Here is a 15694-nt window from a genome sequence, read left to right on the forward strand (position 1 = left end):
CAATATTTCCGAAATTTCTATCAAAACGTGTTATTTCCGGAAATGATACGTTTTGAAGAAGTGATTTTTAATTTTGATGAAAAAACACATTAAATATGTAAATAACGATGGATTTTCGTTCAAAAATTAGTATAATTTGGTATATTTTACTATAATAGATAAATATAAAACAGTAAACTTAAGGACTTTAAGAGTTCTAAGTTAAAACGCAAAATCCGTTTTTCTGAAGAACTGTAATTTTCACTTTAACAACTTTAACAACTGTAACAGTTTTAATTGTTGCCCTTCAATTATTTAGCCCTTCCTCCCATATAAAAATCCTGGCTACGCCTCTGATTTAAAAGTATTTTTATTGTTATTTCAAAACAATTGTCCATCATATTAAGACTTGTCTTGCCACTACGTATATTATTATTTACTTGACAGTTGATGCTATGCCAGTTTTAAAATATTTACTATAATAGCAACGAATAGCAATATAAATAGAAAATATAATATCATTTATAACATAGGTTGAAAGTACATTTCTGACCAGAAATTATTTATTTTATTCAACGGTTTATCACTCAATTAAAATTTAATACAATATTAGCTATTAGTCAACAATATTTTTCGTCACATATTCAATGAAGAGATATGCCAAGAAAACACAACCGCTTAAGGACTTTAGTCCTTTTTTTAACAATATATTTTATGACTCATTCAATTAAAAATTGTGCGTGTAAACAACTAATCTTCAATTTACAATCATTATGCTATCTTAATTGTCATTTAATTGTGTCTATATCATCAATCGAAATGTTATATGTTGACATTTTAGACTGTTCTACTATCTGCTCTGGTCGTAAAATCTATTTGTTTTTTGATAAAAGTTTATAAAAGAATCGTGTTCGACTGGACCTCATGACGCAATCGACTTGTTTGCCACCTCTGACCTATATCATTAAACGTATTGAATGTCGAGTAGGTAATTATTTTAGTCTTAAATTAGGGAAAATGTGTGTTATTGTAGTAAAATTTAGCTTGTTGAATTGAAAAAAAAAATTAATTAATTAAAAAAGTAACATGGGAATTTACAATTGTCCATTATTTTAGATCGTAGTTAGAAATATTAGAAATCAGTAACGTATCTCTATATATTATGCTACCTACATTCACTTACCACATTATAGGTACTTATATATGTTACTGACGTGTGTTATATATTGTATCTATAATGGAACTATTACAAAAATATAAATAGGTATTGTAAAACGTTGCACTATTGCTGACGTACTTATGTGATGTTGAAAAGCTCTATTTATAAGTAATAGCAATTTTTATTTTTATTTTTTGAATATGTAAGTTCATCGCTTAAAAGAAGGATAAAATTAACTTTTGTGGGGGGAGGTATTTTTTACAAGCCCCCTCATCATGTCCAAGTTACAACGTACAAATTGTAAGTCGATGTACTTAATTTGTAAATTAATTTATGAAATTTATAAGTTTCTCAGACCAAAGTTGTGACTGAAATAAGTGGAGGGTCTATTTCACTCTACTATTGATTTAAATTATTGGAAAATAACTAAAATTTAAAAATAAATGGTTCATAGAAATGAATATATTAGTATATTATTATTATAAAAATATGGAATATTGAAAATTATACAAAATATGCCTGTAATGTAAGTAGAGCCATGCCGTGGGGGGGCCTAGGGGCATGCGCCCCGGGCGCATGGTTTAAAGGGGCGCCAAAAAAATTGTAATGCATAATGATAAATAAAATAGGGGGCGAATATTTTTAATTTTGCCCTGAGCGCCAAATCTTAACGGCACGGTTCTGAATGTAAGGGTACCAGTAGATTATTTTTACTTAACTGAATAATGTAGGCAGATATTTGTGTAAAAAATATGATAATTATAAGTCAAAATTATAAATTATTGTTTTAAAACGCATTTATGTGAACAATTTACAAAATTGTTTAATTAAAAAAAAAAATGTTTAAACGAGGTAAACAAGAATAAATTACAAAAACTACCAATACTTTTATGGCCGTTTTTATAGCTCTTATATTACTAGTGATTATGTGGTTGTCTAATTATCAATATTATTGTTTAATGTTTATACTGGTATTAATTATTATACATTTATGCCTACTGACCTACTGTAACTATATATTGTATAGTATAATCTAACGCATAAGGATACTCGTATTTACGTCAATGATCTCTAAATGGTTCTTATATTAAATTATATATTTTGTAATATTATTTATGTCCACTTCGTTATCTACTAAGTAATTTTATGTATCTCTAAATTGTTATATAATTTTATTGTATAGCTGAACTACAATTTTCACCATGTCAATTGTCTAGTGTCTTTTTTAAGCAGTTTTTTCGATAGAAAATAGTAGGTACGTAAATATAAAGATAGTTTGTAAAATGGATATATTCATCGCTTAGTTTAGAATTTAAAACTTTAAATACAAATTCTAGTTCCATTATTTACTATTTTATAGATTAGATTCTAATAAAGAAAAAATGTGAAATTAAATACGTATAAAAATACTGAGCTAAGATACCTATTATTATACAATTTATTACAAATACCAATACAGTTAAGTAATAAAATAAAATGAAATAAAACACAATAAATTATCTAAATTATAAATAAGTATAAAGTATAAACTATACCTAGTACAATACAGTTATCAATTTTTTGTGATTTTGATTAAAATTCTAACGCCTAATACATACGAACAAAATATACTTTTAACTCATTACTATGCTTATATCAAATTATAAATTATTATAGGTAAAAAAAGACTAAAAAAATTATAATATTTTTAAACTACTTTTATACACGCAAAAAATCTAATGTTTAAAATTTAAAAAAAATTGAAATAAACAATTAATTGTGCTTGGCGGATTCCATAGGTAGAGTGTGGAAATGGGTATAAATCAGTTGCAACTAAAAAAAAAAATTATTATGAAATTTACAGCAAATAGATTTTAATAAGTTTTCAATTAATAAAAAACAAGAAACTATCTATAGTTATCAAAATTTGCATGTTGAACGTCAAAATCGGCTAACAGCTTCAAATTTTGGTCGTGTTTGTAAACTTCGGCCAACTACGTGTTTACGTCGTAATAATAAATCTATCTATAATATTATTTACATGAAAGTTTTCTTCAAAAGCTACAGATTATGGTAAAGCCACTGAACCACAAGCTATCGTTGAAATGGAAAAACAATTTAACTGTAAAGTAATAGTAAAACTATGTGGATGACTTAATAATGAAGAACATTTTCATTATTTATCAGATTCTTCTAATAAAATATCATATACTTAATATGATACTCAATATTATAAATATTAATTAAATCAGTAATGATGATTTCATAGTTAAAATTAAATATCTATTTAGAATAAAAGACACTAAGACATTTTTAGAAGCCATAACCAGTAAAAAGGTTTAAATAAACAGTATATTTTATTATTAAGTACTTGAAATCAAAAGTAAAAAAATGTAAAATCTTTTCGTTATAATAAATTCAGTTATCTTTCTGTCGTCTCGGTGACCAGTACGGAAAAAGACTGTTTAATGCCGGTATACCTCTATTTGAGCTCCTATAAGTCTCTAGTATAAATAGTAAAAGTAAACGAATTTTACGATTTTTTATTTCAAAAACAACATATATTAATTTTGTTATCAATTTAGTATATTGAATTATTGAATAAATTATGCATGTTGATTGTTTTTTTTTTTTTACCGTAACATGTAGGTCGTATTACTATCGAGCGCTGTGCCACTGTATATCGGTTACGGCTTACAACTTGTTGTAAGTTCATATTTAATAAATAGAAAACAACACGTTCGAATAAACAACGAATTAAGCGAAGAAACTTTAATATTGAGTGTAGTACCTCAAGGGACAACTCTATCGCCCACATTGTTTAATATGCATATAAACCAAATTAATTACTTGAATACATATGGAAAAATAGTTTGTTAGGCAGATGATACAGTACTCTTTGTTGAAGGCCAGTCCTGGCCTCCTAGGATAAAATATTTGCTAGTGTACATTCCGACATGAGTAAAATCCAAAAGTGGCTATGCGAAAATAATTTATTTCTAAGCTTAGAAAAAACATACATAATACTACATTATACATATAGTTAATTCGAATCAACCAAATAAAACGATTCTATGTATACGCGAGAATGAGTGTGGTTTAAACCATAATCAAAATATATATACATGCAAAACCTTTGTAAAAATAGTTAATAACTGTAAATATTTAGGTATAGAAATGTGTTATAATCTTAAATGGAATGACCACATAAAATTTGTAACAAATAAATTAAGAAATTGAAAAATTGAAAATATCTTAGAATTTAAGAAAATTAGAGTAGTGTATCAAGCACTTATAGAATCAATAATTATGGTATTTCTATATGGGGAAGTACAGGTACATATGAAACAACTATTGATCCATTAAAAAAAAAAAATACAAAATAAAATATTAAAAATTATTTTAAAAAAGACTTAAGATACCACACAAAATGCTTATACAATGATATGAATGTACTACCAGTAAAAAACTATTTTATAAAGCTTCTGTAATTTATATAATTAAAAATAACCTAACTTTTAAAACTGAACATGAACATAATACTCAACAAATATCTAATATCAAAGTACCAACTATGCACAAAAAATTAATACAATCCGCATAGTTATTCATATATCGGTTCATCTATTAAATATAATAATATTAATATAATAATCAATTTACAATATATTACCGTTAGAAATTAAACAAAGCAACTCTTTCAAGATTCTTAAAAAAAAAATTACACTTTGGTTACTACAAGAACAAAATAAAGACGACAGGCTCGCAATAAATAAATAGGATTATTGTATTATTTACTTATATTAGTTAATTTATTTTAGTAATTATTGATAACTGTCATTATGAAAATGAAATGAAAAATGTCAAATGTCTAATATTTAATATTGGTTGTTCATTTGGTTTAATTTTTATAATATGGTTAATGCCGTTTATTCGAAATTTATATTTTATTTGATACAATAAAAAGTAGACGATCTAGGTGGATATCTATATCTACCTTGTAGACAGTTTACAATATTAACTTTTATCAATGTTTAACAATCGTATACATTTAATTATACAAACATCTCTGTGTCTCACGCATATAAGTAGTAAATATATATAAGACATAAGTATATAACTATTAATTTAACTTGACAATAAAATCTACAAAATGATTAACTATAAAAATTATAATGCAGTAGACATATGTTTATAAATATAATGGATTCAGAGAAACAATATTTAATGTTTCGATTCCGGTTGAAATAATTTGAACAATAGTTTGTATTTTGAAACTAATGTTGAATAAAAATAATATTTTAATCTTTATAAGAATGATTTTTTTCAATCCGACCATAGTTTGTTCAAGGTTAAAGGTAAAATTAACTAATCATGTCTCAACAAATAATACCTACATCGTTAAAACTGTAATAGGAAAATAATTGGTTTATTCGTGTGGCGCGGTTCTTCATAATTATACGAACATTATCGTACATTGGACAATTGTATTTTATTTGATACAAAGATTAGTAGACAATATTAGCATTAAATAGCATTTAAATATTTAATATTATTTATCAGTTATTTTAATTTCTATTTATGAACTATTATTGGTAATAAATTATACGAGTATTTCAAATTAAAAATGTATATAATTTTGCATAAAAATATCAAAAGTATAGGAATATATTTATTATTTAAAAAATAATTTTTAAAATGTTTTCGATTTTTAATATATTCTTAAAATGTAATTACTTTAGTAATTACCGATTAAAGTTTGGTAAAAATGTAGAATATAAACTATTGATTTTTATAATTGAAAATAAATATATTTTTAAATATACCTTAATAATTCAAAACTCATTACTAAGCAGAGTTATTAATTTACAGTTTGTAGAGCTAAACATTTTTGGATTCAAGCAAATAATGCAATCAAGCAGTAATTTTGAATTACTTATAAATTGATTATCTAAGCATTGTGAGCCATTTGCATGAAAACCGTGTTGTAATTATACAATTAAAAGTTTCTGTTTAAAATCTATCATTTTATGAAGCACATAAATGGCCGTTCGCAGTGAACCAACTGCATGATGTCTCCCTCTCTCCTAGCGTTACAATATCTCAACTGTAGATGTATCGTATTTTTAAAATATAGGTAATAATACTCTTGCCTGTTACGTGGTGTAAGTGGGTGCCCGGATGGTCAAACACTCAGTAGGAATAAATCGAAATCTCAACTTTAAAATATACTAGGTGACACGGCTACGGCGGTAGGTGCTCGGTGAGTCCGCGGTGAGTCCGCGGTGAGCCGGCCAGTATAAAAGAACAACACGAATTTCACTATTTGTACGCTGTATTTTTTATTGACGATAAACAACGGTACACAACAGCATTGCTAGTTGTTAAATGTCACTAATGTCAGGTGTCGGCGACATACAGAGAACACACAATAATGCTTTACGCGGTCTTGCGACTAAGCGACGTTGTCGCCGTTGTCGGTAAGACGGTTCACGCAAGAGAGCGAGACGGCTCGAGTCCGGACGAGCATCGGCCGCCGGACCGGCTTGTCTTCGCGTCCCACACTGTACTTTTGCAGCGCGAGGGGAGAGTCGACGGTGTCGTGTCGTCCGGTAATATTGTACCGGCGACCGTTGCGTGCCATAGATAGTCCAAACGATTTTTTTTTTTTTAAGTATAATATATTAATATAAATAACGTTAATATCCATAGCAATTAATTTAGTAATCATTTAAATTATTTATCAGTCTAAAATGTCAACGGATAACATAATGGTTCTATATTGATGATTCATTGTTTACACACACAACTTTTGTTAGAATTAGTCATAAAATATATAGTTAAAAAAAAGGACCTTGATCTTTAATCGGCTGTGTTTTCTTAGTATATCTTGTCATTGAATAGGTCACGATAATGATTGTTGACTAATAGCTGATATTGTGTTAAATTTCAATTAAACGTTAAACCGTTGTTACCATTGAATAAAAAATAATAATTCTGAGTGGAAATGTACTTTTAATCTATATTATTATATAGGATATTTTATTTTATATTTATATTTATACATATTACTATTATAATAAATATTTTTAAATTAGTGTAAACTGTCAAGTAAATAATAATATACTTAGTGACAAGAAAAGTCTCTGTAAGAACAATTTTTTTAGAATTACAATAAAATTACGTTTAAATAATTTATTATAAATATTTAAAATTGAAATGAGATTTCTAGGTTTCCGTTAAAACAGCTCATGAGAAAACTTGTATTACCTAATCTTTTTTTTTACACAACAACTTAAATGTTTTATTATACGTGTATAAATCGAAAATAATTTTAAAAAATCGGACATTTTAAGTACAATAAAAATGTATAAAATATTTTGAAAATTTTATCGTATCTATACTAATTGTTTCAAATATTTAAGTTAGACGAAAACAGAAAATCACGGTATCGAATCCCCTTAAGCCTTAATATTAGAGTGAATACTGAATTGACCTATTATCAAACTTTTAGGCAAGAACATTATCTATGTGTTCTCTCGTTGGTTTTTTACGATATTTTGACTTTTAAGTGAATTATGAGCTTTTTAAATTATTTAATATTTTTCATACTCATAACTCATCTAAAAATTGAAATACCGTAAAAAGCCAACGAGACGATGCAAATAATGTTCTTACCCAATAGTTTGATAATAAGTCAATTCACTCTAATATCAAAACATAAAGCACGCTATTAAAAGTAGTGAGTGAAAATTTACTTTATCGTAAATGTGTATGACGGAGACATTGGCCGGCGGAAGGGGGTGCGCAACCTGTGCACCCGCCCGGGGCCTCGCGCTTTATGGGCCCCCGCGATTTATGGGGCTTTGCGTTTTTATATGAGTTTTACTATGAATAATGATAAGTGAGGTTTTTTTTTGTATCTGAATTACTTATCCAACAGAGTCATTAAAGTTGTACAAGTATAATAATAGTATAGTCCAGGAATAATTACAAATAGTTTGATATTCATGGGTTTTGCCCAATATTTGCCTCTATCGATAAACACATGAATGAATAAAAAATACACGATTTCATTTTCTTATAGATTGCTTGTCAAAATTACGTAAGTAACGGTCATTACCTACTATAATGAATTATTATATATTACATTATAAATTATAATAGATATAGATATTTAATATTATTATAGTTATTATACATCTGTAAATATTTTATTTGAACGTTTTTTTACCGTTCTTACATGTTCATCTTCATTTAACATGTTTTTACGGTCAATTTTGTCCTATTGTTGGCCTCTTAAGAGGATGCCAGCGCACTGTTTGTTTTCTCTCTCTAGCCCACGTGCAACATGGACAAAACGCATTTACGCAGTCTGAAAAGAACTCGCTCAATTTTGGTTCTAGAGTAAATATATCTATTATAAAATTAAATTTTGATAATATTTCGGAGTACAAGACAATAAGTTTTTTCCATTACTCCCAATACAACGTTAATTATATCGTTTAGAAATAGTTATAAATTACAACATTTTTAAATAACCTTTAACTTTTAAAAATTTTAATTTTTTTTAAAAAAACTCATCGTCTAGTACTCAGAAATATTGTCAAAATTTAATTTTATAATAGGTATATTTACTCTAAAACCAAAATTGAGCGAGTTCTACTCAGACTGCGTAAATGCGTTTTGTCTATGTTGCGCGTGGGCTAGAGAGAGAAAACAAATAGTGCGCTGACATCCTCTTAACAAAATAATTTTTACTAGTTTATTTAGTATAATTAAATTAAATTTTCATTAATCTTACTATTAAGCAATATAGCTTTATAAATTATTAAGAAAAATATTACAGCTTGATTATTATAAAGACATAGGTGCACATTTTTATTTTCCGTAGTACACATTTGTGATCTCGTAGTGCACAAAATTGTGTAGTGTACCTACTTCATAAATAGCCACTGTTTATTCCAAAAACTAAACTTTCAGTGTAGAAAATTATTTTTATTATTTATGTACCTTCTTATAAATAATTATAATTATTATAAATTATATTACATTAAAAACAAAATTTGTATATTAGTTACATGGTTATAATAACATTACAATGTACCTAGGTATAAGCTAGGTGATGAGCAAATAAAAAAAAAATGTTCAACATCAACAACAAAGATCATTTTATGAATTTATAGTAAAATAGTAGAATACTAAAATATATATTTTTGTTTTTTTGGTTGATTTGTAAAAGCTTTTTTTGAGGCACTCGGGAATATTTTGCCTAGGGCTTCGCAAAACCTAACGCCGGCCCTGATGAAATAACACATGCGGGGGCGATGTCCTCTTAATTAAAATTTAAGCACTTACAAAAATGAGAACGGTATTTTGGCCAAATTATAAATATCCGTAATAAAGTATAATACATTTGCTTTCTAATTTATGGTAAAAAATTTAATATTTTTTTCCCAAGTATCATAAAGTATGTACATTTTCCCACTTGTGTCATCCCTACCCATATCGCGCCGCCGTCCCGAATGATGCCGCTTCGTAGTAACAAAAATCGCCACACGGCAGAGCTACAGGTAAACACGAAGGCAACGGCTGATCCATCACACGCCCCGCCATACGAAACACTCTTTTCTGGAAATTTCAAGCATCCAGACGTCTCAAGAATTTTACACAAACCTGTTCACTTCTCGTCTATTATATATACTATATTGCCTAGTCTGCCGTCTGCTACTGGTTTTTGTAAGTATCATGTCTTTATTGTTTATCTGTTTATTAATATTATTTATCTTTATTATAATAATTATTGTATTGTTTACCTTTTATCCGAAAATCGGCTTATATAATGTATAGCTTTTGTAATTGCATTATTTGTCGTTGGACATAGTTCCGTAAAACATTTTACATAAAATATAACACAAATAATGAAAATTATTGTATTATATAATAATATTTTAAATTTTATTTATTTATTTTACAAAATCATCACAACTTTTTTATTTCAATTATATAATCATTATACTTTTTAGTTGTTTTTAATCAACTGCTTATTATTTTATTTTGAAGCCGTTTAAAAGTGGTAGGTACATCGTATTCGACATCACATTTGCAGCATTCGTTTTACTATCGTATAGCGTACACATTTTACGTTATAAAAAACTGCTTTAATCTGTTATTTTTTAACAGTAGGTATTAATATATAATATAATATTAACTGTGAACAATTTTAAAAATAATTGCTCATAAGTCATATTTTTAGTATCTATAATTGATATTAGTATATTTGTACATATATATGTATAAATGTTTTGTGATAGAATATATATTTAAGAAGGTTGTTTTTGTCTGAATATTGTAAGGACGTGATGGTACATAATACATTACGAGTATATTATTTTTTGTAGGTATTATATTATTATATAGATACACAGTAGAAATATCTTAACGCTTATAAGAGGGACCACGTAGTGGGATTATCTTGTCACATTGACCGATACAATATACGACCAAAACCATTGTTATTCGGTTCCTGTCGATAATTCGATCGGTGTAACTGTACAAATATGTATGTCTCGATAACACGATTTATTCAATAATTATTTACAATAAAACGTTGGCAATTAAGAGTTTACCTTCTTAAAAATATTGAAACCACTCGAAATGGTCAAGCGTTTTTTTAAAAACGAATTGTTTTATAAAAGTGACTATGGGGTTTATTATACGTAGATGTAAAAATATTTAGACTTCACTACTAAGCCAACGACCTCTGAACGTAATATCATTCTACAAATGCGATGTAACATTTATGTTGTATAAAATAATGTTTGTTAAGAAAATCGGATATAGGTCCTTAACAGTAACATAAAATGATATTTCTGTTACATCTTACACATATGTTATTTTGTGTACTGTTACGGAAACCATATCTTTACTCTGTACATAGTATTAACTATGGATAGTGAAAAAAATGTTAGGTGGTAATGTAATGTATATTAATACTATAAAGTATTTAACAAAAAATAGGTTCTATCTAATATTGTAGAATAATATATTAATTATTTTTAAATTAATTAGAAAGCCAACTATTGGTATTAAATACGTAGATGAATTTGAAGAATACATATTTTTTTGCATGCTTTATTATTTTCTAGGTCGGACTCACTTATCTCTTCATAATTGGTTACTATATTAAAAAAAATTAAATTGATTTTACGTTTATACATCATTATTTGTAAACATTAGTATAATAGAAAAAATGGAAATCTTTGTAAATTGTAAAAAATAGTTACATATTGGACTAAAAAAAAGTTCATCAAATTATTAATGATTTGTCATCAAAATGTCTCTGGAAAAGATATTTATTAATTTAATGAATGAGTAAACGACGTTTACATATTTAATGTACACTAAGCGAATAAATTGCATTTTATTATATCAGAACGTTATTTTGTAAATCCCATACCTTAAACTTGATAATAGGTCATTTTACTCCAATACCTACTTTAACCTAAATACACAAAATTGGAAATGTTGAACGTATATTTGATAGATGTGCATTAGTAAGATGGAGACAACACATGCATTTTAATAGTAAGAATGTGTATTTTTTTATATATACCTAGGTATCTTTATTACTACTATTGGAAACTCACGAAATATATTACCTATTGAGTTTTTCTATGAAATATTTTATAAATTTAGCTCTTCATGTAAACCATAAGATGTAGCTGTTTTAAACATCAGATGCTTGTGAAATTCTTATTTAGACATTTTTGATTCATTGGAAATTTAGAAGATAGGTATATTATATCGACTGTTTTAAGGACGATAATAAAATTTATGAATACTTATAATTAGTATATATTTAACTAATTTAAGGAATAATTAAACATAGATAATATAAGTAAATTTTTTTTTTTTTGTTTAAATTACTAATTAAATTTTTTGTTATATAGGAATATCAGACTAAACTTAGTGATCGACATCTCAATTATTTCAAGACTTAAATTCCTTAAACTTTAAATGTAAGTGATTACAAACTCATTAAATTTATTTCTGATTGAATTTCTCAAAAAAACATTAAGTAAATTAATAACTAGTACTTTATTTGTTTAATTTTCCTAATTAGACTATTTCATTGTAAACGTACATTATAAATATGAGATATTCTAAAATAGTTGGTAGCCCTGATTTTTACCATTTGAATATTAATTATTTTTAAATTTAATCAGAATATCTTAAAAGTAGACTATTATATGCTTGTAATTAATTTTCTAGACTAAACAATTTACTGTAAATTTATAATTTTATTTTCATCTTTGTAATAGTCTAACTTTTTTTCACAATTATTAGTGTTAAGTTATTCAGGCGTACATAAAAAATAAAAATGAAAACACAACAATGATTTAACTTGATAAAAAATTACAATAATAATTCTAATTTATCCATTTTATCTTGTTATAACTTGCAGTCCGTGAAAAGATCAAGTCTTATCATATATTCAATTTTTTATGTTTAGTGATAGCCAAGATAGGGATCAACAACTTATTTTGGATGTAATTGACCTTGTCTCCGATGATGAAATGTTGTTGGAACCAGCAACCCAGCAATACCTGTAATTTATGAAAAAATGAATTTAACTAGAATAAATTACATTCAGTCGGATCGTCAAAATATTATATTTCCTGGATACAACAGAGAGGTTTTTACGGAATTAAATAAATTATATTTCTAACAAGCAAAAAAATGATAAACTACAATGTCAACATTCTATTTTTTGTACAATGGGAAATTTAATTAAATGGATTTAATCCACAAACATGGATGACAGATTCTTCAATGGAACATTATTTTAGTCTTCTGGCCAAAATTTGTAAGGATCAACTAATACTAAGCTTAGCACCAGTTTTTTTCAAGGATCTACTAAAGGGTGGGTTTGACAAAGCTACCAAGTCAATGAGAGCCACAATAAAAAATGTATTTGCTTATGATAAGCTTATAACTCCCACATTTCTAGAAGGCAATCACTGGACCTTCACTGTGGTGAATATTAAGAGTCGTAGCATAACTTTATACATAGCATAAAAACAAGTTATTATGAAGATCAAATTAATTTGTTAGTTGAATTTTTGAATGATGCATACATTAAATTGTATGGAAAGCCGGATGATGAACAACAATTAGATTGGACATTAAACTTTGGGGAATCCCCTTTGCAAAATAATACATATGATTGTGGTGTATTTACATGCACAAATGCCAGGCATGTTTTACTAGGTAAACCATTATACTACACCCAGGACGATGCACCACTCTTAAGACACAGAATCACGTATGAAATCTTACATAATGTATTGTTACCTACTCCGGATACCCCATAATTCTTTTTGAAATAATTAATAATAAATGTAATATATTGTAAAATGTATGTAAATATGTAATTTTATAATTGTTATTTAATCTTGTACTATCTATTAATTTTAATTACTTATTATATTTGTATAAGCTACCATATAAATACATAAGTTGTATTTATTATTATTATATTAAGGAAAATTAAAAATAAAAATATTGTTTAGTTTGTATGAAAATGAAAATAATATGGTAAAGTAATTAGCTTATTTTTTTAAAAAATATTGTACCTATGTACCTATAAATATGTAACTATTTTGTAAATAGTCTCTAACTTTAAAATGTTCAACAAATTTAAAGAAGTAGGTAATCAAACTAAGTTTTCTAAGGAACATCTAATGAGGTACCCGTGTTACTAAACAGTTTATATTAATCAAAACAGTAAATAGAGCTACAAAAATGTAAGCAAATAAAAAATGGTCTATTTAAATCATATTCAAAATGACCTGTAGTCGTTTTGGTAAAGCAGATTCTTTCACTCATTGCAAAAACTGAAAAGTATATTAAATTCTGAATGTCCTTGTTTAATTTCATCAACACTGGCTCTGATTTGTTTGATAAGACCTTGAGATTAAGTATTTGAAATCATTATCATGTATTCATATTACATACTTGATATCCTACAAGAATAATTTTAATTTTCTTGTCCATTTTTCCAGCTTTTCAACTTCTTTTGTCATATGACCTTTATTCTATGTCAGTTTTGTTTTCAGTGATTAAATTCTATCTTTTTTACTGGCTTAATAATAAATAATACATAAGATAGTACTAAACATTACAAATAATACTAGTTTTTATAAACAATATATTATTAAGTAGGTATTAACCTACAAACATTATAAACATTATATTATTTAGGTATTTAATTTTTAATTAATAATTCTTTTATTACAAAATACATACATTAGTTTTTATAAAACTAATAAATAATTTAATATGATATAATATAATAATTAAGTACATTCTTTTTACTTACAATATGTTATATAAAAATTATGGACAAAAAAATATACAAAGAGTTCATTGATTGATTAATTAAATTAATAATAATGATATTAATTTTTAAATTTATTTACATGTATATTTTACAATTATATAATATTGAAAATTATAAACCAGTATCTAGAAATAATGTTTTAATCTAATACCTGTTTCCTTTGTAGGCAATTCATACAATTAATGGGAGAACCTAAAAATTCCTTAATATTTTTTATAACATAAATTTGTGGTAAACATTGATTAACAACATAATTTCTGAAGTTTTTTTTGAATGAAACAATATTTAATGTTTCACATAGAAAAAAAATATTATCGTTTAAACATATTAAAACATATTAACATATTCTTTTAATTTATAAGCTGACTTGGTATGATTTTGAATACAAGATGAAAAGATATGATTAGTTTTAAAAAATAATATTACAATAATAAATTGAACTATAGCAGATATAATTATGGAGTGAAATCAAATCATTTGATAAAAATAAAAGTTTTATTTTAAAAAAATATTTAGAAAATTTAACTGGTGATTCAGCACTCAAAGGATACCATTTTATTGTTTTAAAATTTAAAATTAATTCAGCAAAATTAATTGATAAAGAAACTGGAATATTTACTCGTGAGATAAAATTTTTACAGTAAGATTTAATTTGTTATGTTTTGATTCAAATCGATAAGACCGCAAACATTTTAATGGGCCAGATTTTCTAATAATATTACATTAATGGGTTAATAAATGGCTTTAATGTATCATTAAAATTTTATAAATTTTTTTACGTATACTTAACTCTAGAAATTTTAGTTAGTTTTTTTTTTTGCTTTTGTTCTGTCAATTTATATTTTAAATTTCATAGGTAACAAATATATTTGTGATAAACAGTTCTACATATTTATAATTATTATCTGCAATACATTCATTTAACTTTGAAAGATCTGAATCATTAAACTTAGATTTATTTATTTATTTCGTATGGCTGGTATACAAATCATCACAATTAAGGCCACAATATAAATCGAATATAAATCATAACATCAGTATATAATAAATAAACATAACTACAAAAAAATAATAAAAATGTAAATAATTAATAGATAATCAAAGTAAGAGTACTTATATTTTTCTGCCTGTAGTTATTCTTATTTCACATTTAAAATTTTTACAATACTTTA

This window comes from Rhopalosiphum maidis, chromosome 3 (assembly GCF_003676215.2).
Source record: "Rhopalosiphum maidis isolate BTI-1 chromosome 3, ASM367621v3, whole genome shotgun sequence".
NCBI classification, from domain to species: domain Eukaryota; kingdom Metazoa; phylum Arthropoda; class Insecta; order Hemiptera; family Aphididae; genus Rhopalosiphum; species Rhopalosiphum maidis.